Genomic DNA, 27,007 nt, shown 5'->3' on the forward strand with positions numbered 1-27,007 from the left:
GCAGGAACAAATCCGGGCCCCCATGGCATCTGTCCCCTCCTGTTCCTCCAGCTGGCCTCCTTGCCACGCGCACACCCTCCCCGGAACCAGGCCCGGCTGCCTGCGCCCCCCCCCCCCGCCCCCTTCCACTTCCGCCACCAGAAGGGGTGCGGGGAGGCCGGGCGGGAGGGGAGGGCCCAAGGCTCGCGGGGGCGGGGTGACTGCCGCCCCAGCACGCGTGCCCCTGAACTTGTCTTCAAAGTTCTCCTACGGGGTTGGCAGCCCCCTCTTGAAAGCTGCTCCGTAGCCGAGGCAGCATATGGACTGTTGACAGAGCAGCTGCTGGGGAAGAAGACGCTGAAAGGAAGCCTCGAGGGATAAACAGGAGAAACCCATGTCACCACGTGGCGCCCCAGGCGCGCGCGTCAATGCGCCAGCTCCTTCACTCTCATCTCCTTCCGGGGGCGAGGAAAGTGGTTTTGGACTGCTGTGCTCGACTGTCAGCTCTTAAAATAATGAACATCATTATCATCCTAATGAGAATGAGTATGACAATGATAGCTAACAGTCGTCGAGCACTTAATAAGTGCCAGCCAGTTCTCTAAATGATTTCAGGTGCGTTATTCCATTTACTCCTTCCAACCGCCCTCTGATGAAAGTACTGTTATTACTCCCATTTTGTAGATGAAGAAACCAAGGCTAGAGAGCTTAAGGATTTTATGCTAGTCACACGGCTAGTAAGTGACCCAGGTCTCGTGCCAAAGCCTTCACTCTTAATCATTGTTGTGATTTCCTATTACAAGCATTTTGAGTGTCAGACCACCGTAGTAGGACTGATAATTAAGATGCGTGTGATTTACAAAGCAATGGGTGCATTCATTCTCTCATCTGACCTTCAGAGAGTGGGGGCAGGTGAGAGTCATCTCTGTACTCCCAGCCTGTAGAACTGGGTCTGGCACAGAAGCATACAGTGAATTAGAGGAATAATACATGAATAAATCAATCAACCCTGGGGAAGTACTTTCACATCCATTTTGCAGGTGAGAAAACAGGCTCTTCAGAGAGTTTTGCCTGAAACCACATAATAATAAACTTGGTTGAGAGGAGATTTGAACTCTGATCTGCAGACCACAGGTCCTGTCCTCCCTCTTTCCTACCTGGAATGTATCAGGTTAAGTGGGGGAGAAGTCTGGGTTGGGGGTGGGGCAGGGAAAGAACATAAAGCCATGAGTGTGGTTTATTTCAGAGTTGCTTACTGATAACTTAATAAATCCCCAGGGTAGAGAGCTTGAAGACTATTGTTTCAAATGACATCTAGATTGAGCAAAAAGATGTTAATTTTTTTTTTTCTGTCCTGAGCCCTGTCTGCAACCTTATCCCTAGTGGCCCCAGGAAGCTGTGGGTCTGTCAAATGCCATTTCCCCAGGTGGGTTGGTCATCCCAGTTGGGGATCTGGACCTTCCAGACATGAAGGCAGAAACGAAGAGCCCATTCATCACACTGAAAGCTGATACCTGACAGAGATTCAATCCCATCTTGATGCTGGAAACTTGGAGAGAAATGGAGTGGATTAATTTTCTCAGGTACAAAAGAAAAAAGTTTCCGAATATCAAAGGTAGGACCAGCAACTGCATGAATGGCTCTACTAGAAAGCTCCACTCCAGGGCGTGGCAAATCAGGGCCTAGCTATTGGCAGTCTCTTGTTTCCAGAACATGTTTCTGGAAGATTCTTCAAATGCATGTTGCACACAAATATGTTAAGCATGAATTTACTATGCTATTTGGCACAGGGAAAATACTATATCCAAACTCTGCCTCCTTTTAAGTTGAGAATGGGCTGGAAACCTGGAAGAGGTCAGGTTCCTAAGCATGGGCTTTGCTAAGCAGAGGAATATGGGGAGGCTGCAAACTGGATTAGCCAAGAGAAAGCTAAATCGTTAACATTTTGTGGGGTTGAACTTAAGAATTTCTGAGTCCTGTGGAGTTCATGGACATAAGGACAAGAACAGAAGGCTGCCACATCTGAATTGCAAACCTTTTTAAAGGTCCACTGAGACCAGAGGCACTTCTACTCCAAGGCTTCTCTAATCAGTGAGGCACAAGGGTATCCTTAATGGGGTTCTTGTATGTAAAGAAAGGAACCAGATTCCTGGGCCCTTCTGACTACCCATGATTTCTCCCCAACCTCATCTGATATGCTTTTGCCTCTGGGTGTTTGCTTATGCTGTTCCTGGTGCCTGGAATGCATACTCCTCTTTTCCGCTCACCAAACTTTCATTTATGCTTAGAAGCATAAATTGAGTCACACCCCTTGTGTGTGAAGCCTTCCTTGGACACTCCCAGCGGAGTTGGTTACATTCTGCTTGGGATTCCCACTTTGCACATTCTTCTACTTGTCACATGCTATTGTCTTCATTTTGTTTGTTAGTTTTAAGAGTCTCTTTCCCACAGGCAGGAAGGAGGACAGGCTTCCTATTCCCTTTCAGAGGTCCAAGGGCCAAGTAGATTCTGGTGCTTGTTAGCGGCTCCTTTTTGAAAGAACAGGAAAGTATAAAGTCTAACCTGTTGACAACGCCAGGATGGTTTTACTTGGTATTATTCATTTTGAGCAAATTTCCAAGGGGACTTTGAGAGACCAATGGGGAACAACGTGGAGGACTCCTGAGATGCAGACTCCTGGAACTTTCCCTGTCCCTGAGTTGTGGTTCAATAGAAAATGTGCACTTAGAAAGATATCTGCCCAAGTCAAACCTGTGTCCCAGGGAAAGGGAGGGCCAGGTGGAGACGGCAGATCTCATCCCCAAAGACCTCCAAAGGGCCCTTTGGCACCATGATTGCTCCCTCTTCAGTCCTTCCAAGCCCTGTTGATGTTATAATCCCTGTTATTCAAATTGCACCAGAGGAATCCATGCCAGTCCATTCTGGCTTAGTCATTTCACTCATCAGCCCAGGATCCAGGGTGAGTCATTCAGCTTCAGGTTCCTTCACTTGTGGATAACAAAGTTGCTAACTTCATAGGATGGTTAGAAGAATTAAAGAAGAGGTTATTTATTTATCCATGTATTTATTTACACAATTTAAATGGCAGTATAACATAGACTGAAGTGTATGAATCTTAACTATAAGCTCAATGATTTTTTTTTTACATACATATGCAGCTGGTAACCACCACCCAGATCAAGATAGAGAGTTAAATGAGATTTTAAAAGCTGACAGAAGCTTATAAACTGTAAAGCGCTGAAGAAATGTTGGTTTTGAGTATTACCAGGAGGTGGAGCCTCTTTCCCATTAAATTCCTCTCCTATAACTTCTAGGTTTCTAGAAATCATTAGCACCAGTTGCAACACTCTAGCAAATCATTGCTGGTGCCAGGACCTTGATTCCCCAGCCATGCAGAGTGGAGACACAGACCCGTCCATTGCTGTTAATCTCCACATTATCAGCATGACTTCTCTGAGTCATGTTAGCCCCTGCACCCTCCCCTTCAGGCAGCAGGATGTCCTCACAAAACAGGGCCATTGACAACACAGTTGTGCAATTTCAAGTCAGTACAATTTGATTAAAAAAGATGTGCCCTTTATGCTGGTGCTGGACATAGAAGGGGAGAAGAAACTTTCTTGGCTGGGCCCTCCAAGGGGGCTTGAAGTCTGTGAGGCTGTGGCCAGTTTATACATACCTGTGAAGTGAAGCCCACAGAGGCAAGAGCTGTGACTGTCACCCTTCTTACCCATGGGACTCTCTACCAGAGGGTTTCCAGACCCTCTCTCCAGTGCTGTCTACTCCTCTGGGCTGTAGTCAGCTTCTCCACTTTACCTGCTAGATTTCTCCCCCGGCTACTCTGTGGCCCTCAGAACTTAGTGATTTCCTAAGAAACCCATCTTTTTACCTCTTCCACCTGGCTTCCTCCTCCTGGCTTCCCTCTTTCTCCATTCTGGCATCACTAACTCCCAATCATCCACTCGAAGCCAGGTCCAAGGGTCAATTTTACACTGGCCGTGGCTCTTCCTTCTGAACTTTCTCTGTCATTAGCTCCAGTGTCACTTTGAAAAGCCCCCATTCTGCCAGAGCCTCCTAACTGGCTTTCTGCCAAAGCTGGAGTCCACTCCCTCACTTCCCTAACAAATGTTACCCACCCTTCCAGACCAAGGAAAACGCCTCTGCCTCCCAGAAGCACTCCTCGATTCCTTCAGTTACATGTTATTTACCTTTTCCAACTCTTGACTACGGCCAGCCTTTCTCGCACTTTCTAAGTTTCTCACTCTATCTTTCTGTTTCTGGTGTTAGCGCAGTATTTGGCCCTGGGCGTTGGTGAATGAATGGATGAATGCTGTATTCATGGCTAGACAACATAAGTAAAGGCAAAGCCATTGAGCTATTAATCATACTTTCAGGGACCCAAACCTCTTTTAAAAGGCCAGAATATGCTAATTCAAGTGGAGGCTTTGAGAGTCTTCCTTTATCCTCTCCATCCCTGACCCTTGAGCCTAACAGAAATGGGCAGACACCTGACACCTCACACTGCTCAGTGCATGAAAATGCTGAATCTAGAGAAACTTTGTCATAATTACCTACCTACTTGAAAGTACAAACTACGTAATTTGCCTTTAAGTGTTCTTAAATTAATATAAATAATGAAGTATGCTCAGAATACTCAAGTACTGGTACATCAAATTGAAAACAATTAAAATTAAGATGGATTTATTAGTATTGTGACTATTATTGATTAAAATGGTAATGATAAATAAGGAGAAATGTTAAGTACAACAGGGAATTGGTAATATTTCTTCAAAGTAATCATTTTGCTGTGACTACCCAATTATTAGTACATTTAATGTGTTATTCAGTGCAATTAATTACCCACTTTGCTTCTGGGAAGGCACTAGGAAAAAATTGCTTTCTGCCTGGAGTGGAAAAGCTACTGCTTCTGGAGTGATGTGTGATGAAGACCACGCTCTTTGCGGATGTGGCTCCTAGCAACTCTGATAGAAGCTGCACATGCCCTTGGGGAAGAAGGGACACAACAGATATAGCAGGTTCTCACTCTCACAGTCACTTGCTTTTGTAACCATGGGAGGTGCTGGTAAGCGGGGCTGGAGGATGGAATCAGGAAACCTAGCTCGAGCCTTGGCTGTGTCAACTAGTTGTGTGACCTGAGTTTAGCTGCTGTGTCTTTCAGTGGTTCATTTTCCTCCTCTGTAGAATGGGAATAATACAACCTGCCTGTAGAGATCTCTATGTAAATGGGACCTGTCAGTGGTGCAGATGTGCTGGGCTACAGCGATTACATGTCAAGAGCCTCAGGTCTTCCCCCAGGCTCACTCTGACTTGGTTCTGGCTCCTGTAAACCACTTCTGGGAGTAACCTCTGGCAGTGTGCCATAGGTCTGCGACATCTAAATGCAAGGTGAATGTGGAAGTTTGCATACCTGCCCTCTACCCCCACTGTCAGAGGCATTTGAACCAGAGCGACTCCATCTTGAACAGGGGCTGGGTAAAACAAGGCCGAGACCTACTGGGCTGCGTTCCCAGGAGGTTAGGCATTCTTAGTCACAAGACGAGATACAAGGTCAGCAGAAGATACAGGTCACAAGACCTTGTTGATAAAATAGGTTGTGGTAAAGAAGCTGGCCAAAACTCACCAAAACCAAGATGGCGTTGAAAGTGACCTCTGGTCGTCCTCACTCCTCATTATACACTAATTACAATGCATTAGCATGCTAAAAGACACTCCCACCAGTGCCATGACGGTTTACAAATGCCATGGCAATGTCAGGAAGTTACCCTATATGGTCTAAAAGGGGGAGGAACCGTCAGTTCCAGGAATCGCCCACACCTTTCCTGGAAAACTCGTGAATAATCCACCCCTTATTTAGCATATAATCAAGAAATAACTGTAAGTATAATCAGTCGAACAGCCCACACCACTGCTCTGCCTATGGAGTAGCCATTCTTTTATTCTTTTATTTTTTAAAATTTGCTTTCACTTTACTTTTTGGACTTGCCCCAAATTCTTTCTTGTGCAAGGTCCAAGAACCCTCTGTTGGGGTCTGGATAAGGACCCCTTTCCAGTAACACCACTCCATCCTACATCCCCAATCCAGGTGATAGGCTCCACTAGCCTTCTCTTCTCTCTTTGCTGGGAAGAATGTTAGATGGGACAAATGATGAGATAACAATTGCTGGACACTTTTACAAAGCTCTTGCCTATTTGTTTTCTTAGTGTGTACAACCATTCTACTAGGTCAAGGAGGTTTTATTAACCTCATTTTACAAACAAAGACACTAGGATTTAGACAGTAGGGTCTAGAGAGGAAAAGCAACTCTCTCAGGGTCACAGAGCTAAGAAGTGGTAGCTTGTGTACTTGAACTTGACCGCTCTGACCCCAAGAACCAGCCTCCCTGCCCCTTTAGCTTTCTTATATTATTGCCACATTTCCTTATCCTTGAGTCTTCCAGTTCCCAACTCTCCCCTATGCCAAGGTTCACTGTATTGTTTCATAAAGCTAATTGCTAGTTTTTACATAAAGGCTTTATTTTCTGAGCTCTAAATTGCCCAAATTAGATTTTATTAAGCTCACACATATGATTTTCCTTGTTTTTATTAAAATTAAGTTCACTCACTTGCCATTTGCAAGGGAGTTTGAAATTAGATTGCTCGGTATCCACGGAAACACAGGGAGAATCTTCTGTGTGATCAGACCTTTACCCACAGAATAGAAAAAAAAAAGGCAGCTGGTAATTAGGTGTGTAATTCATAGGCAAGCTCCAGAGCTCCTTGGCCAGGATCCTCTGCTTTGCGGCTGAGCCATTATGACAGCTCTTCCAGCATTTCCCTGTGCTGGGGAGGAGCAGGAAGGATGGGGGCGTGGGAGGAGCTGGTGTCAGTCCTAGCTCTGCCCCTCTCTCGTTCTGTAGTTTTGGGAAAGGCATGTCTCTTATTCTGGGCCTCAGTTTTCCCATCTGTAAAATGGGGAATTAAGGAAGTTAGGCATGGCAAAAATATTTTATCCCACATTTTACTTCTGATTCCTGGTAGCGAATGGCTGTAACACTGTGATGGGAAGGCTTTTCAGGTCATACCTGGACTCAGCAGAAAATTGCATCTTGATTAACTCACTCATTCAGCAATTACTAATTGAGCAACTGCTGAGTACCAGGGACTCTTTCAGGCACTGGGGAATAGGTGAACAACTTAGAAGAGGCTCAGTTCTCAGGATACAACAACTATAAAAACAGACAGCTAAATAAATTAAATTTAAAAATGATCATAAGAGAAGACAAATCAGGGAAGGTGATGCTACCTTAGATTTGGGGGGGATCAGCAGGAGATGATATTTGAGCTGAGACCTGAGAGGACAAGAAAAACTCAGTCATGAGGAGATCTGGCTGCAGCCAATGTGTGGGTCACAAGGTGGGATGGAACTTGGCATTCACAAGGAACAGAGACAAAGCCAGCGTGGTAGCTGAGGGTGAGATGGTCTCAGATGGACTCAGCATGGGAGACAGTGGCTAGATGGTGATTGATTTGTTATGTCTGCCATTGACAAGGGAGCGGGGAGCCTCACTGGTATGTGCTCCCTATTTATAATCCCTGGACTAAATGATCTCAGCAATGACATTCCAGGATCTTGTAGGCAAGGGCCCCTTTCCAGTATAGGGATGTGGCTTCCAGAAGGAAGTTGTGGTTGTGTTACTTCCAATAGGGTGGGTAGGGAGGGAAGAGTCCCTTGGGAAAGGGGTTGTCATTTGAACTGGGCTTTGAAGGATGCTCATTTCCATACGAAAGGGCGACATGTCCTTCTCCCTGGTACCTATTTTAGCCTGAAGAATCTGGGATGCTTCTTCAGCAATTTAGGTAAGGTGTAGCCTGCCATGGGTAAGGAAGACTATCTGTTGGCTGTTAGGTGACATAGACAGGACACTTCAGTTTTTCTGAGCCATAGTTCCTTCATCTTTAAAATGAGACAGCAATAAAATTTACCTCTCAGAGTTTTGTGAGAATTAAGTAATAAATTGGCACAAAAAACTTTATGAAATATGATACCAGCATTTTAATATTTATAATTTATATGTGAAACAGCCTTAATATTGACACTATTAAGTACTATTAGTAAGATTTAAAACTTTTTGTTATTATTAGGATGACTCTTGATGCTCATCCCTCAGAAGAACTTCATGATTTTTTCCTGAGTGTAAATTGTCACAGCTTTTGTGGAAAACAATGAGCAGTGTGCATCAATGGCCTAAAAAATATTCTTTTTGCCCAGGAATTCTACTACTTAGAATTTAACAAAAATAAATAAGTGGACTTCTGCTTCTGGCCATGGTTGAGTAGCCTGTAGCAGCCTAATGCTCCTGCTAAGAACTAGAAACACTGAACAAAATACAAAAGAAAAGTTGTGTGTATTCACCCAATGGAATAATATACAGCAATGAAAGTGAATTATTGCTACAAGAAAAACATCATGGATGAATCTTCAAACAATGTTGAGCAGAGGAACCAGATGCAAAATCTAGGCCAGGCAGGGTGGCTCACACCTGTAATCCCAGCCCTTTGGAAGGCCAAGGTGGGAGGATTGCTTGAGCCCAGGAGTTCAAGACCAGCCTGGGTAACATAGTGAGACCGCATCTCATAAAAAAAGCCCCATCTCCACTCCTTCTGGAATCTCCACCAGGCTCGGCCTGCCTGCCTCGACTCCTGCCTCCATCACATCCATCAGAGTGACCCAGAAGTCCTTCAAAGTGTCCACCTCTTGCCACTGGGCCTTCAGCAGCCAGTGGGCCTGGTGTCTGCATCAGCTCCTTGAGCTCCTCCCTACTGGGGAGCAGCAGCTTTCGGGGTGGCCTGGGTGGAGGCTATGGTGGGGCGAGTGGCATGGGAGGCATCACCGCCATCATGGTCAGCCAGAGCCTGCTGAGCCCCCTTAACCTGGAGATGGACCCCAACATCCAGGCCTTGTGCCCCCAGGAGAAGGAGCAGATCAAGACCCTCAACGACAAGTTTGCTTCCTTCATCGACAAGGTACGGTTCCTGGAGCAGCAGAACAAGGTGCTGGAGACCAAGTGGAGCCTCCTGCAGCAGCAGAAGACGGCTCGGAGCAACATGGACAACATGTTGGAGATCTACATCAACAACCTTAGGCGGCAGCTGGAGACTCTGGGCCGGAAGAAGCTGAAGCTGGAGGCAGAGCTTGGCAACATGCAGGGGCTGGGGGAGGACTTCAAGAACAAGTATGAGGACGAGATCAATAAGCATACAGAGATGGAGAATGAATTTGTCCTCATCAAGAAGGATGTTGATGAAGCTTACACGAACAAGGTAGAGCTGGAGTCCCTCCTGGAAGGGCTGACTGACGAGATCAAATTCCTCAGGCAGCTGTATGAAGAGGAGATCCGGGAGCTGCAGTCCCAGTTCACCGACATGTCTATGGTGCTGTCCATGGACAACAGCTGCTCTCTGGACATGGACAGCATCATCCCTGAGGTCAAGGTGCAGTACGAGGCAATTGCCAACTGCAGCCGGGCTGAGGCTGAGAGCATGTACCAGATCAAGTATGAGGAGCTGCAGACGCTGGCTGCGAAGCACAGGGATGACCTACTGCGCACAAAGACCGAGATCTGCGAGATGAACCAGAACATCAGCCGGCTCCAGGCTGAGACCGAGGGCCTCAAAGGCCAGAGGGCTTCCCTGGAGGCCGCCATCACAGATGCTGAGCAGCGTGGGGGAGCTGGCTGTTAAGGATGCCAACGCCAAGCTGTCCGAGCTGGAGGCCGCCCTGCAGCGGGCCAAGCAGGATATGACGGGGCAGCTGCGTGAGTACCAGGAGCTGATGAACGTCAGGCTTACCCTGGACATCTAGATCGCCACCTACAGGAAGCTGCTAGAGGGCAGGAGAGCCGGCTGGAGTCTGGGATGCAGAACGTGAGTATCCATACGAAGACCACCAGCAGCTATGCAGGTGGGCTGAGCTCGGCCTATGGGGGCCTCACAAGCCCCGGCATCAGCTACCGCCTGGGCTCCAGTTTTGGCTCTGGCGCGGGCTCCAGCTCCTTCAGCTGCACCAGCTCCACCAGGGCCGTGGTTGTGAAGAAGATCGAGACCCACGAAGGGAAGCTGGAGTCCGAGTCCTCTGACGTCCTGTCCGAGTGAACAGCTGCGGCAGCCCCTCCCAGCCTGCCCCTCCTGGCTGACCCAGAGCCGGGGAGGGAGTCCGCTGTGAGGGAAGCACAGGGAACAGGAGATCCACCTCAGGCTCAGCCCTCGCCCTCAGCCCACGTTCGGGGGAGTTCACTCCCTGTGGCACCCCCCTTGCCCATGCCTCCAGCTACAAAACAATTCAGCTGCTTTTTTTTTTTGTCCAAAATCACCTCAGCTAGCTCTGAAAAAAAATCTGCACAGTTTTATACTTGAATTTGTATAAAATTCAAATATATATTTATATATAGATGACATAAAATACATTAAAATGTATGAAATATATTAGTAAATATATAAATATAATTTATATTTGTATTTATACCTTATAAGATAAATAAGCAACCATAAAAACATAATGTATGTTTGAATTTATAGAAAATTTAATCCAATGATGCTTAATGTTAGGATAGTATTACTCTGAGGGGAAGTTTAGTGATTAGATGGAGACACAAAAGGGCCTTGGGTTCTAGCAATATTCTGTTTCTTGATCTGGGTGGTGGTTCTGTGAGGTATTCACTTTGTGAAAAGTCATTAAACTGTGCTCTTTTGATTTTTGCACTTTTCCATATGTATGGTTCACTTTGATTTTAAGAGAGTTTGCCTAGATGAAAAAGGAAGTCATTGGTTATGTGGATAAAGATGTTTATTACAGCATCATATATGTGGTGAAAAAGAGAAATCGTCTAACACTCCAATAATGGGAAATATTTAAATAAAATATCATAATGATACCATCTTTAAAATGATGCTTTCAAGGGACTTTTAACTATGTGGGAGTATTTTAATATTACACGATTAATTGAATAAATTATGAACATTGTGTATGGAATCTGGGCTTAGTGGGCTGGGTATGTTGGCACATGCCTATAATCCCAGCACTTTGGGAGGTCAAGGCCAGTGAATTGCTTGAGCCCAGGAGTTCAAGACCAGCCTGGGCAACATGACGAGATCTGTCTACAAAAAATACAAAAATTAGCCAGCCTGGTGGCTTGCACGTGTAGTCCCAGCTACTTGGGAGGTTGAGGCAGGAAGATTGCTTGAGCCCAGAGGTCGAGGCTGCAGTGAGGCGTGATGGCACCACTGCACTCCAGCCTGGGCATCAGAGACCCTGTCTCAAAAACCAACCAACCAAACAAAACAAAAAGAATTTGAGCTTGGACTAACTGGGCTACTTCCTTAGCTCTAGAGACTGGAGGAAATGGGAGAGGCTGGAGTGTGGAGACAACCTCTTCTGATTATAGGCTTCTCCTCACTGCAGCCTCTGCCATGGGGATATAGATTAGTCAGTGGAGTCCCCCCAACCCCCCGCCAAAGGGAATGATTCAAAGGTCTGCTCAGTATCTGCTTTTCCTATTGTAAACAAAGAAACAAACAAAAAACCCCACAGTGGATTCAATGGAGCCCTCCTCTTGGCCAGTGGGATTCTAAAGAAACCTGAAAAACTAGTTCAGGCCATGATGGAAAGCAGGTCAGACATGCCTCATTATGCTCGCCTCCCTTTGGAGTTCAGGCACAGCTGACCAGCATTAATATTAAAACAGAGATCTTAAGACCAACAAAACAGACTCTTTGTAGCAATAAGACACCAAATTCTAACCTGACTCTCGTATAATATCACATGACAGATAGCAGGCCCTTTAAAGTATCAAGCTATTTTACCCCAAAATATATTTATTTGACATATTTTGAAAGGGACCTGCAAAACCATCTCTTGTGGGGGAAATTTACATTCTGTAGAGATTCTTTTCCCTTTCCAGGTCTTTTTCTGATCCTGAAGTGATTAGCTGAGAGTCTAGCACCTGTTAAAGGTGCCATCTATAGCCTCTAAGGGAGGCTGCCTTTGAGATTTCATCTATATAATAACAACCTTGGTCTCCGCAACCCCGTATCTTAACCTAGACACTCCTTTCTGTTGATTCCAGATCTTGAGATAGTAACTGAATTCTTTCAACCAAATGCCCATTAGAAAATCCTTGAATCCACCATTGACCTGTAAGCCTCTGCTTTGAGTTGTCCTGCCTTTCCAGGTTGAACCAATGTGTAGTATACCTCACATGAACTGATTGATGTCTTATGTCTCCCTAAAATGTATAAAACAAAACTGTAACCCAATCACCTTGGGCACATGTTCTCAGGATCTCTTGAGGCTGTGTCATGGGTCGTGGTCCTCACATTTGGCTCAAAATAAATCTCTTCAAATATTTTACAGTTCGTTTTTTTTTTTTTTTCATACACTACCTTCAAGGGAAGTGAAGCAGATCCCATTTCCTGACCCTGATCTTCCTTGTCCTCATCTCTCAAAGAGCACCATCATCCTTTAACCACCTCCTTTCGTATCTCCACCATCCTGGGAGTCCCACTTACCTTTCCTCGGCAGCACTTGGCTCCGCTGAGTTAACGGATCTGGATAATTCCCAGCACCCCTCTCCTAAGGCTTAGCATCAGTCCAGATGAAAGTCATGGGCAAGAAGAGAAATATTTTCCTACCTGCGCTGTGGTTTACAAACCACCTGCCCACAAAATTGTAAGTACTCCATGTTATTTTTTGGAGTTATACTAGTAATTCTTTTATTCCCCTCTCCACTCTGCCACCCACCTTACCCCAGACCAGTCATATTGGACTTAACATAACTGCTCTCTTAATTACTGAAAGACCCAGGAGAGGTGTTGTAATCACCAAGTGTTAAGAGCCTGATTGCTTATGCCTCCATGCAAGCCGCCTTCCTCTTCCCTCAAGGACCCGAATGGGGATGGGGGGATGCTTTCCAAATTTTCTAGTATGAGTTTTTACCACTTTTATAATCAGAAAAAAATATTAAATAACATTCTTTATCTCTATGAGTCATATAATGTTAGTGGGCTGTGCCTGCAGATCACCTGGGGAACTTGTCAAAATGCAGGCTCTGATTCTGTAGGGCTGGAGGCCTGGGATTCTGCATTTCAAACATCCCAGGGGATGCTGCTGCTGCTGGTGCAGATGGTGCTTTGAGGAGGGTGGGTACAGGTTGTGATCCCCTCCCTTCTCTTCACTTCCCTACCCCCATGTTTCACAGATCTTCACAGTTCACTGCACATTTCGTGCAATGATGATTAAGTAAGAGGAGTTTCAAGGAGGTTAAAATCTATACATGTTTAGGCTCAACACACAGCACTTTGGTGGTTACTTCTTTAGAGAACAGGTTCCCAGATTTGACCTCCTTTACACCCCAAACAGATATAACCATTTGAACCCACAGAAAGGGACTTAGGAATCAAGAGGCAAGACTCTGGCCTCCGTTATGCCAGTGACTCAGTTTTCCCTCCCCCTATGCAATTGATGGGATTTTGTGTACATTGTTGGTAAAGATGATGATTTTCATGGTCCTACAAAAGGATTGTTATGGAGTTAGGGAGCGCTAAGTCACCAAGTCTTCACTGGAGGCTGGAGGATCACTTACTGGGGTGTCGTAACAGGGATTTGAACATCAAAGGGGAAGATGGCAAAAAAACCCCTAGAATATCCTGAGTATTATGTCAAAGATAGTTTTACTTTCTAGTTCTATTACAAATCAAAAGATTATATTATGTCTTCTTGGAGAGATAAATAGGAAAATACTGAAGCTACATTAGTGAACTATTTGTTTTATTATTTGAAATCGCAGAATCAAGCAGTGCTAGGGTGGAAAAGACACTTAAAGTCCTCTAGTTCTGCCTGCTTATAGGAGATGCTCTGTAGAGTTTTGGTGCCATGGTCAGAGAATGCTCCCAAACTCAAAGGAGTCTTCCTGAGAGATGGTTGTGGTAATCTGGTCTCCAAAAAAACACTTCATTGACAGGAATAAGTTGCCTCTCAGGAATAAGTTCCCTCCCTGGAATAAGTTGCCTCCCCTACCATTAGGTAGGTCTGACTCTTTGGAATTCTCTCAGGTAACTAGAAATCTGACGCCCTGTGATCTTCACCCAATGTCCCAAGGTTTAAACCAGGTGTTTCCAAACGTCCCTGCTGACAAATATCACCTAGGATGCTTACTTAGAATCCTGCCCAACTCCAACTTACACAAACAGATACTCATGTCCCTCCTCGATATTTTGATTCAATGGGGCTGAGACGGGGTTGGATTTTTTTTTTTTTTAATAACCATGCTGACTCCCTTCAGGCATATGGGTGTTTGGAATCAGTGATGGAGGCATTTAGATACAAAGGTTCATTCCTTTGACTGCAGAGAACAATCCATTATTGAAAGTGGCAGATATACATGCTGGCTGACTTCTTTATTTCATATTTACCATATGAGCTGCTAGGTCATATTTTTTTCAACTGAACATAAATATCAGATACACACACACACACACACACATTTTAAAATGCCCCTGTCCTTAATGATTGTGAGAAAGATAAGTGAAGCTGTTTTAAGGTAGATACAACTAAACAAAGGCTAGAGGAAGAAAATATCAAACTGTGAAAAAACCTTACAAATATGGTTGTGATTAACAGCAGCAAAATCGAAGTCACTCACTGTCCAATACTGAGGTTGGTGGACTGACTTTCATTTTAAATGTTTGCCCAAATTAGGAAGAACTACAAAGATACTCATATACCCTTCAATCCAATACTTTTCCTCCTAGAATTTTAGAGTAAGTAAATCATTCAATAGAAAATAAAGGCCTATTCACAAAGATCATCATAGAGGCATTATTTATAATTTTGCTAAAATTATGAAAAAATTCAATATCCAACAATAGCTTGTTAAATAAACTGAGGTATAACTATGAAATGAAATATGCAGCTACTGAAATTATTTTAAAAATCTATGTCAATTGGAACAAATGCTTATAACATTCAATGTAGTGTTATGGAAAAAAATTAATCCATTTACAGTTTTTTTGGTATAAGGCTGAGAGATGAGAACAAGGAAAAGGTACACTTTTGTTAAACAATGATTTGCTTAATAAAAAATATATCTAAAATAATACCATTAATACAATATTATATACACAAAGCAAATAGAAAATTTTATTTAGAGGAAGTAGAGGATTAGGCCTTTGATAAATATCCATTGAAATCAAGGCCTCCCTCTTTCATAGGACTCTAACTAAGGTCTTTGAGGTGTGGAGGGAAGGCTCTTAGAGTCAGCTGGTTCAACCTCCTAAGCATTGTAAGGACGTTATTTTAGCAACCTTGACATTTGATACCCTTGGACCTCTTTGACTTCCATTACTGGTAAGCAAGCTGGGAAGTTTTCCTCAAAGCTCACCGCTACCTTTGGGAGAGATCCAGTGTGGTGGGTGGTGGGTAGAGGCAGATGGTCAAAAGCGCAACTAGGAAAGCCAGATTTCCCATCCCAAATTTTGTTTGTTCAGACCAGAATTCTTTTGTTCAGAGCAGATTGGCACCAACTTCTCAAAATTTGCATCGGAGAACAAAGATTCACATTTGAGTAAAAACAGTGAGGATAGCACAGCTTGCTTCTTAAAGGTTCCTCCTGCCCCCACTCCCACCCACTCAAATTCTCTATTTCTGATCTTTCAGGGGCAGGGAAACCCATGAGTCTGATTGGCAACAATTTCCTGGACTAGAGGCAAAAGCCTTTGAGTCAGGGTCTCCTGAAAAAAGGAATTGGCTCCAGGGGGACACTTTAAGAGAGTTGGTTTGGGGGCTGCTACAGGGGCATTAGGGGCATTTCTGGGTGAGGGTAAATGTTCCTGAGCATCAAATTTACCAGGTTAGAATCTGGATAAATGGGATATTACTAATTATATTGGCATGAGCTGGATTTATGTATAAAGAGCAGATGTTTCACAGTCAGAAAGCTAACACTCAATCTTGGCTCTGCCTATTATTAGCTATGGGATTTGGGTCAATCACATTCCTTTTCTGGACGTTAGTTTCCTTACTTATGGAATGGGATAAAAATTTGTCTTGTACAACTCACAGGGATGTTGTAAAAATCATTTAAATACTACATTGGAAGTACTTGATAACTTCAAAATATTGTGTATGCTAGTTATTTTAATAATACTGGAAATAGTGATATTGCAATTCTGAATTTTATTTTGGGGTCTTAACTATTGATTCCTATAGGCTTGTAATTATTTAAGGAATGATGAATAGACTGCCATGTATTGAGGTTGTATTACAAGTTAAATTCTTTTTCCATCTAGGCTACAGGAGGGTTGGGGGTGGGGGGGGTGGTCAGTGGAGGGGTGGTAAGCCAGGCAAACTATGTAAGGAAGACATGCCTTCAGAAAGCCTGCCCAGACACCTTTGGCCTTGTTTGTTTTATATCATCGACTTGTCTATAACGAGGAAGTGTGCACGCCAATGTCATAAATGATAGGAGAGAATCTTGAAGTCTTTTGTGAGAATGATGAATCAGAGGTGCCTGGGATGGAATTAATATACCATAATTAACTATTGCCTTCCTTATTGACAGTAAGCTAGAAGATTTTAATTTTTTACTACTACACACAATACTGTGATGAAATTCTTGTATACATGTACAGGATGTTGTGTGGGGCACACAAACAAGTATTTCTTTTGGAAAAAGTCCTAGAAGTAGAAGGGTCGGGTCAATTGATATGTGCAATTTAAAATTTGATGGGCATTTTCAAGTGGACTTCATCGGTTAGCTTCACAAGTTTACACACAGAATGGGCCTTGAGAACGTCTCTTTCTTCACATTTTCACCAACGATTGACATCTATCTTTTTACTTTTTACCAAATAATTCTCTTTTCTCTCACTAGTTGTGATATGCAGCTTTGCGTGCTCATTGTGTGTATATTTTCTGTGTATTGCCTGTTTATTTCCTTCTCAAATTTTTCTGAGGATTTGTCTTTTTCCTCTGTTAGAAACTCTTTTTTTTTTTTGAGACGGAGTCTCTCTCTATCTCCCAGGCTGGAGTGCAGTGGTGCAATCTCAGCTCACTGCAACCTTCGCTGCCTGGGTTGCAGTAATTCTCCCACCTCAGCCTCCCGAGTAGCTGGGATTACAGGCACCTGCCACCGCACCTGGCTAATTTTTGTAGTTTTTTTTTTTAGTAGAGACGGGGTTTCACCATCTTGGCCAGGCTGGTCTTGAACTCCTGACCTCGTGATCCACCCTCCTTGGCCTCCCGAAGTGCTGGGATTACAGGCGTGAGCCACTGCACCCGGCCTAGAAACTCTTTATATGCTCCATATATTAATCATTTACCTGTTAAGTATGTTGCAAGTATTGTTTCCCAGACTTTTAAACCTGCCTTATGGTGTATTTTTTTTTTTTTTTTTTTTGAGATGGAGTCTCGCTCTGTCGCCCAGGCTGGAGTGCAGTGGTGTGACCTCGGCTCACTGCAAGCTCCGCCTCCCGGGTTCACGCCATTCTCCTGCCTCAGCCTCTCCGGAGTAGCTGGGACTACAGGCGCCCGCCACTGCGCCCGGCTAATTTTTTGTATTTTTAGTAGAGACGGGGTTTCACCGTGGTCTCGATCTCCTGACCTCGTGATCCACCCGCCTTGGCCTTCCAAAGTGCTGGGATTACAGGCGTGAGCCACCGCACCCGGCCTATGGTGTATTTTAAATTAAAGAATTTTACAATTTTTATGAGGTTAAATTTGGGAAACCAACCTTCCTTCCTTCCTTCTTTCCTTCCTTCCTTCCTCTCTCTCTCTTTCTTTCTTTCTTTTTCTTTCTTTCCTCTTTCTCTCTTTCTTTCTCTTTCTTTCTCTCTCTTTCTTTATTTTTCCCTCCCTCCTTCCCTCCCTTCCTTCCTTCCTTCCTTCCTTCCTTCCTTCCTTCCTTCCTTCTTCTTCCCTCCCTCCCTCCCTTCCTCCCTCCTCTCTCTCTTTCTCTTTTTCTGTCTTTCTCTCTCTCTTTCTTGCTTCTTTCTTTTTGACAGAGTCTTGCTCTGTCGCCCAGGCTAGAGTGCAGTGGCACAATCTCAACTTGCTGCAACCTCCACCTCCCAGGTGCAAGCGATTCTCCTGCTTCAGCCTCCCAAGTAGCTGGGGCTACAGATGTGCACCACCATGCCCAGCTGATTTCTGTATTTTTAATGGAGTCAGGGTTTCACCATGTTGGCCAAGCTCATCTCGAACTCCTGACCTCCTGATCCTCCCACCTCGGCCTCCCAAAGTGCTGGGATTACAGCCACGAACCACTGGGCCTGGCTGGGAAACATTTATTTTATAGTTCCTGGATTTTGTCTCTCGCTTAGAAACCCTTGCCACCCTAGGTTAAAAAAATATTTACCAGTTTTCTTCACCAATGTTTTCTTCTAATATTTTTATGTTTTTGCTCTTTAATTCATCTAAAAGTTGTTTCCTGGGGATGGATGGTGTGAATTAGGAATCTAATACAATTTCTTCCCAAATGAATAGCTAATCAGTTCACTTCCACTTGTGAATTAGTCTATTGTTTCTCCATTAATTTCAACTACCATCTTTATTGTATACTTAATTTTCATATATACTTGAATTGGTTTCTAGGTTTTTAATTCTGTTCCACTGATCAGTTTATCAATGTCTGTACCAATAATAGACCATTTTAATTACTATAGCATACAATGTGTTTTGACACCTGGTAGGATATGGTAGGATAAGACCCGAATTAAAAATGCCATTGAAGGCTAAGGCAGGAGAATGGCGTGAACCCGGGAGGCAGAGCCCGCAGTGAACCAAGATCGCGCCACTGCACTCCAGCCCGGGCTACAGAGTGAGACTACGTCTCAAAAAAAAAACAAAAATGCTATTGAATTTTGATCAAAATTGCATTGATGGATATATGTGGGAAAAGTCAGTGTATTTTCAATATTAAGTCTTGAAATTCCCAACCAGGAATATGGTTTATTACTTCATGTATTTAGGTTCACATCATTAAGTACATTTTTTAGTTATCTTTAAATAGATCTTGTACAGTTTAAAAATTATATTTATTTTCTAGATTTTTTGTTGTAAATGGAATCCCTTAAAATTATCAGATTAATTAGTATCAGTTTATAGGAAGCCTATTGAATGAATTATATTGATGTGTTTATCCACAGTTTTTTGAACTTTTTTATTCTAACAGCTTTCAGTTGTTTCTCTTGATTTTTTTTTTTTTTTTTTTTTTGAGACTGAGTCTCGCTCTGTCGCCTAGGCTGGAGTGCAGTGGCACGATCTCGGCTCACTGCAAGCTCCACCTCTCGGGTTCACGCCATTCTCCTGCCTCAGCCTCCCGAGTAGCTGGGACTACAGGCGCCCGCCACCACACCCAGCTAATTTTTTGTATTTTTAGTACAGATGGGGTTTCACTGTGTTAGCCAGGATGGCCTTGATCTCCTGACCTCGTGATCCACCCGCCTCGCCCTCCAAAAGTGCTGGGATTACAGGCGTGAGCCACTGCACCTGGCTTGAATTTTTTTTAAGTGGGCAATCATCTGCACAGAGTAAAAGTTTGTTTTTTTCTTTCCAATCTTTATATCTCTAATTTTCTTATCTTTTGATCCCCCAGAACACGAATGACTAGTACCTATGACAGCAATCAATTCTGTCCTACACTTATCTTTAGTGGGAATGCTTCTAAGAATTCCCCATTAAGTATTTAACTGCTGAGGGTTTCTGATAGACAGCCATTTTTTATGTTGAGGAACTTGCATTCTATTTCTGACTTACTGAGATTCTAAGAAATTAATTCTGAATGTTGAACTTTATTGAATGCTTTTTGTATTTATTGAGGTAATTAATGTTCCTTAATCTCTGTGCTGAATTGCAGGATGAATTTCTCTAATGTTGAAATGTCTTTCATCCCTGGGCTAAGCTCTCCTTGGAAAAAAAAAATGTATTCTTTAATATACTCTTGGATTTTATTTGCTAATATTTATAATTTAGGATGTTTGCCTCTATGTTTGCAAGTGACAATTGGCCACCACTCCCTGATGATTCTTATTCTCCTTGTTCTCATCTCTAATGTCATTTCATTGTTAAATATAATCTATGGCCACCTTAGGCATCTTACTCTTCTCCAAACATGTCAAGCTTTGTCACTTCAAAACCAATACGTTTCCTATATCCTGTGCCTGGAATTCCTTCCCCGAGGTGTTTGTGTGGCTGGATGCTTATTAATACGCAGGCACCTGAATTTATCACCACCTTATCTAAACTAGTCACCTGATGTCATTCTCTGCTCCTTTGGCCTGCTTTATGTCCTCTGTGGTACTATTTCTATCAGAAAGTATGTTGTTGACCAATTTGTTTCCTTGTTATTATCTGTTTTTTCCTAGTAAGCTGTCACTCGATGCTCAGGGGAATTGTCTGCCTAGGCACTGCTGCATGTAGATCACAAAGTAGATGCTCAGGAAATATGTATTAATAAATGCTTCCCCCCTGCCCCGCCCAGATAAGATGCATGGAAGACAAAATTTCTCAGTTGCTTTATGTTTGAAATTTTTTTTTTTTTTGGTTTTCTTCATTGTATGCTAGATGATTGGCATAGGATTCCAATATATAAGTGGCAGTCTCTGCATATGTAAAATGGAGATAATAAAGGCACCTGTCTCATGGAGATTTTAAGGGCACTAAATATGAAATGTATGTAAAGTATTTATTGCTATGCCAGGCATGTAGTTAGCGTTCAGTAAATGTTGCTGTTACTGTTATTGACCACTCCCTCATGAAACACCTGACAGGCCTCCCTGTGTCTCAGTTTCTCCTCATTCTCAAATGTGGTCAGCAATCCCGGCTCCCTTATTCCACAGGATGCTGTAAGGATTTAACATAAGCATGGCATTTGAAAATGATAGAGTGTTATGTGAACACTGTGACTCTTTTCTGCCATACCCAAGAGAGAGCCTCACTAAAGGAACCCGGGAAGCAGCGCACCCAGTGAGCAGGGCAAAACCCGGAGCTGGACAGCCCTGGGCTCAAATCCTGACTTGACTATTGACCAGCTGTGTGACTTTGGACAAATTTTAAGCCCCTTTGATCCTCATATTGGTCGTTATCACTACTCACCTCTGTAAAATAGGGAATAATGGCCATTTCACAGGGTTGCTGTGGGAATTAAGTGAAAGCGAACGTGTAAAAAATTCAATTTAGCACTTTTCACAAGAGTGGGCTTAATGATCATTTAATAAATATCTATTAATATTATATTTGTCTATGAAATGAATTGGCAAGCCATGATTTAGGGCATTCTCTTTCCAATTTTCCATCATCAAAATAATCACACTTCGCACATCTTCACTGGCAGATTTCACAGTTAGTGGATTCAGGAAAAGTTATTTACTTGAGTAACAAATTCTTCGTCCAATTCTCCAACCTGCACGTTCAAGTGGGGGTTGTTAGAGATCTGCGTGCAGTGTGGGTGGATTGCAGGAGGCAGTGATGGTGGTCGTAGAGTTAATGCATAGGACCCTCCGTGTGTGCCAGTCACTGTGCCAAAGAGCTTTACAAACTCGCCCTCATTCATTCTCATCTTACAGATGAGAAAGCAGAGGCCCAGAGAGGATAGATAACTTGCCCAAGGCCACACAGCTAATCAGAGGCAGAGGCTAGAGCTGAGCCAGCAGCTAAACTTCAGAATCTGTGTTCTGTGTTAGAATGGAGCAGAGGCATATGAGTACAGCGGCTTTCTTCTCGGCCGCTTGCAGCATGTCTGAGAGAGGAAGCAAGGGGTCTTGACATCCTCCCCACAGCAAAGGGAGAGCTCTCAGCCCCCAATCTATCAATTTTCTTGGGTATAAGTTATTTGCTCAGAGAATGTGCTTGACAAATTCTTTTACAAATGAACGAATAGTCAACGAAGAAGCGCATCAACAAATGTAGTCTTCTTCTGAAGACCCCTGTAAATAAGGCTACCAGAATATGCTGGAAAGGTCACAAAGAGAAACACTGAATTCACTTTTAGCCCAAACTATGGGTAATGCTCAATCTTAGCATCTATTCTTGGCATATGCAGTAAATCCTCACTTAATGTCGTTGATAAGTTCTTGGAAACTTCAACTTTAAGCAAAATGATGTACAGTGTAATAGAACCAATTTTACCATAGGCTAATTGATATAAACAAGAGTTAAATTCCTACAGCATACAGTATGTCATTTTGCTTAAAGTCACAGTTTCCAAGAACCTATAGACGACATTAAGAGAAGACTTAGCTGTGTTTTCTTCTATTAATTATATTGTATATGTGGCAGGCTGGCTAGCTGCTCACCAAACTTAGAGCTGTGTTTCCCAGCTTCTTTTGAAGTAAGATGTGCCATGAAACGGATTCTCTCCAGGAGAATGTGAATGGAATTGATGAATGTCACTTTCTAGCTGTGGCAGTTAAGAAGTATGTGTGTGTCTTCTTTCTTCTTTCATTTTCCTTGTCTGCTGACAGAATGAAGAGGACCCTGAAGCTCTAGGAGACAAGGACAGAACCACAAGATGGAAAGAGTTTGGGTCCCCAGAAGGTGGCCCACCAACTCTCAATATCTGTGTTGGAAGTTCACCTGAATGAAAAAACTTTTATTGTATTGAACCACTGGAGTTTGGGAATTTGTTATAGCTGCTAGCATTACCTTATAGCTGCTAGCATTATCTTGTTCATTTTGTTGTTGGTAAACTGGTAAAACTATAACTAATAAATAACAGGAACATAAGAAGGATGTCTCAGAAGCTCCCTCTTCCTCTCTACTAAAGGTACAGGAATGGTTATTATAGTTTAAAAGGCAGTTTTACATAGTCATTGAACCCTTATAACTTGGCCTATTTACTATTATATGGAGAAGATTGGAATTCAGTTAAGTGGCTTCTCCAAGGTCACTCAACTGGCAATTAAGAGGGAGAATGCGGACTCCAGCCAAGGCTTGTCTGGTCTTGCAACCTCTACTACTTCTGTCATGGCACAGTAATAAATGTGAAATTCTATGGGGATAAGTTCCCTTTCTGTCAATATCATGTCCAAAATGTTTGGACATGTCCTTCTCCCTCCTTCTTTTCACCTTTGTCTCTGCCAGAGTTTCTTTAGGATGTAGTGCCCAAGGCTTGCGATTAAAAACAGCTGCAGAAGCAGGAGCAAAACATTACCTAAAAATAAGTAGCACCTCAGAACACAATGTGCATGGACTTCTGGGAGGTGGACAGAATTGGTGGGGTGTGTGACATAGAGCTGCCATAGGGAAAGCTTTGGTTCTCCACAACAGGCATCTCTTTCTATGGTTGGCTATTCCTGGGAGTCTCAATGAACTCGATCTCCGAATCCAGGGCAAAAAAATGGACTCTCTCTTCTGCTAAGGAATGAGAAGGCTTCCTTTAAGAGTGCATTATCCAATTGGTTCAAACATATATAATAAAACGGAAAAACTCTCATCAAAAATATTAGGTAAAAAAATATGATGCAAAATAGCCTAATCAAAATTTAATTAATATTTTTATACACACACAGTTGGCAAAAAGATTGAAAGAATACACCTCAGTGTTAACAGGAGGTATTTCTGTATGATGAGCACCGGGTTGAAATTTATTTATGTTTAAATTCTTTTCTGTCATTTTTAATTTTTGTAAAATAAACACATACTACTTTTGGAATTAGAAAAACATGTTAAGAAAAAAAGTAGAGGTTAGTTTTCCCTGAATTAATTTAATTTTAAAATAGACTTTGCTAGTTTTCAAATTATAGCTTTGTCAAGAGATACAAAAATTAAATGAGCTACAGAGGTTCTGTAACAAATAATAAATATATATTTATGTTATAAATTATATAATGCATTATCAGACTAAATTTAAAGCTACCATACAGGTTATTCATATAATACTTTCAAACTTTTAGATTTATTCTAAATTGCCTAATCCACTACATAGAGTTCAGATAACATAAATTTTCATTTTGTTTTTGATATTTTGATTTGATTTATTTTTCCTAAAAAAAGACACTAGCAAATAAGCTATAAATGCAAACCTATGTAGCTAAAATTGAAAAGCAAACTAGATGACAAAACATGTATATAAATTTGACAGAAAGTTGAGATTTACATTTTTTAAAGAGTATTTAAAAAGTTATTTATAAGAAAATAATCAAGTCTCTAACAGGTAAATGAACAAAAGCTATAAGCATATTTTTCTTAAAAAATATAATAAAATAACAAACGTATAAATGCATTTATACATTTCATAATCATAATCAATGCAATGCAATATAAGCAACTACTCTAGACCCCAAATGCTGACAAAAATAATTGTGAAACTAGAAAACTCCTCTCCAGTCTTCTTGGAATTACCTTAGTGAGCTTCAAGAGCCAGAGCTGCCACTCTGATTCTTTCTTTTAGTTATTCCAATTATGGAAATCTGCTTTGCAGATAATTCAAAAGAAATAAAAGTTTAAATGAAGAAAAAATTAATTTGAGATGGAGTCTCACTCTGTCACCCAGGCTGGAGTGCAGTGGTGCGATCTCAGCTGATTGCAACCTCTGCCTCCTGGGTTCAAGGGATTCTCATGCCTTAGCCTCCTGAGTAGCTGGGATTACCAGTGTGTGCCTCCACACCTGGCTAATTTTTGTAGTTTTAGTAGAGACAGGGTTTCACCATATTGGCCAGGCTGGTCTTGAACTCCTGACCTCAAGCAATGCGTCCCCAAAGTGCTGGGATTACAGGTATGAGCCACAGTGCCTGGTCTAATATTTTCTTAAAGTATAAGGAAAAATGCTTGAAACAACTCAACTGATTCACGGAATAGGAACAGAAGTAAATTTTGATGCCCCCACTTAATGGAATAATATAAAGCAATGATTGTAATTGCAGTTATGAAAACAACAGAACTATGGAAAATATTTATCATGCAATATTAAATATAAAAGAATATTTAACTATATTTCTGCTATGACTTTAATAGTAAAATTATTTGCACCTACGATCAGGGATGGAAAACAAGAAAAATTGAAAGTAGTTAGATCTCAGTGAGGTTGTGAATGACCTTTTCTCCTTCTTTAAGCTTTAAAAAAATTGTTTGAATGTATATATGAATGAAAAGAAAGAAAATGTATATTTCTTCTATCTCCATAAACAAAATGTTTCTAAATACGACTCTCTGTGAGATTTGAGTTGATATAATACCTGTTTTAGAAATAAAATGGTTAAAAATCACTACAAAAGATTAATTAAACAAATATTTATTGAACTTTGTGTTGCTTTCCATTGCTGCTGTAACAATTTCCATAAACAGCGTGGCTTAAAACAACACAAATGTATTATCTGATGGTTCTGTAAGTTAGAAGTCAGACATAGGTCTCACTGGGCTAAGATCAAGGTGTTGATAGGGCTGTATTCTTTCTGGAGGCTTTAGAGGAGAATCCATTGTCACCCCTTTTCCAGTTTCTAGTGGTCATCTGCATTTCTTGGCTCATGGCCCCTTCCTCCATCTTCAAAGCCAGTAATGGTGGGTTGAGTCCTTCTCACATTGCATCACTTTGCCCCTCTCTTCTGCCTCTTCTTCCACTTTTAAGGACTCATATGATTAGACTGGGCCCACTGGGTTAATCTCACTTATTTTGAGGTCAGTTGACTAACCACCTTAATTGCATCTGAAATTTTAATTCCCTTTTGTCATGTAAAGTAACATATTAATCATCATTCTGCCTACTCCCAGCTCTTCCTCTGTGCCGGATATAGTGCTAGAAGATGCTGGGGAAGTGGGGAGATGGGTACAAAGATGAAGTTCACGGTTAGATATTGAGATCAGCTCTGGAAGAGAATGCCTACAACACCACGCAGACAGTGGTTAGGCTCACAATAAATTAATAGATGATTTGCAGAGACTTGGGAGGGAAGCATGTTTCCTTCTGGGCAACTTGAGGGAGGTATCATTGTGGATTAGCATTTGAATTGGGCATGAAAAGACAGGCAGGAATTGGATACAAAAAGCAGGCAGAAGAAACTAATAGTATTTCAAGTCAGATCTAAACTGGTGAAATAGCCATTTTTGTAAGGGAAAATGATCAAATATTTATTTCTTAGTTCAACCTCATACATCAAAGCAAAATGCATGGAGGCATATGACAGCAATAAATGTTGCAGGAAAAATTCAGAAAGTCACTTTCCCCCATTTTCTAAGTTTGAACTTCTAGTTTGTTTACTTTATCAGCTGTTCATTTTCTGACTTTTTTCCTTACACAGCCTTAAAGGTGCCAGTTACGCAGCTCTTTTCCAAGAAAAGTAGCCTCTTAGCATTTTTTTTTTTATGACATATAAAGCCTTATGCTTTGAGCAGGACAAATTCTGCTGTCTTGATTTGACCAGCTGGAGCTAAAGGCTGACTAATAGAGAAACTCCTCCCTGGTGCCAATCTTCTGGCCCTATCAGACTTTGCTTAGGACAGTTGAACGGGAGAGATCAAGACATAGCAGAAACTCTGAGAGAGAGGGTGGGGTGGAGGTGGGAGAGAGAGTGAGAGAGAGGAAGAGCTAGGCAAGTATTGGTTCAGAGCTGCTACTGCACCCTTTCAATAAGTTTCCCACTACTGAAGCCTTCCTGGATGTGTATCTGTTTCTTGAAATCAATAAAAATAGTGTTTGGCATGTTTCAAGGAAAAATCATGAGATATCATCAAACCTCTGAGTTTGTGTCTGCAAATTATTTTGATTATTAAGATTTTCATATTGACTTGATTATTCATGAGCTGGAAACAGTCCTTGTGGTAGCCAAGTGCTGGATACCTTATCTCACACAGCTCCTATTTCAGATAACTACCCCGGGATTTTTTTTCTCCCAAGTCCTGACCAGACATTATAACACATCATATCACTTTATCGCTCTGAGTTCAGGTCAGGATAAGGATGCTCCTAAATGCCTCTGTGTAAAATTCAGAGAAGGTGCCACACAGGGAATAGTATTGCTGTGGACTCTGCCTCAATACCCAACTCTA

The 27,007-nt window shown here is 42.3% G+C and overlaps 1 pseudogene; it reads left to right on the forward strand.

The window, feature by feature from the left end:
* Nucleotides 1-407: 407 nt before the first annotated feature.
* LOC116475438 (keratin, type II cytoskeletal 8-like) lies at nucleotides 408-10,128 on the forward strand (annotated as a pseudogene).
* Nucleotides 10,129-27,007: the final 16,879 nt, after the last annotated feature.

This window comes from Hylobates moloch, unplaced genomic scaffold, assembly GCF_009828535.3.
Source record: "Hylobates moloch isolate HMO894 unplaced genomic scaffold, HMol_V3 SCAFFOLD_10, whole genome shotgun sequence".
Classification (NCBI taxonomy): domain Eukaryota; kingdom Metazoa; phylum Chordata; class Mammalia; order Primates; family Hylobatidae; genus Hylobates; species Hylobates moloch.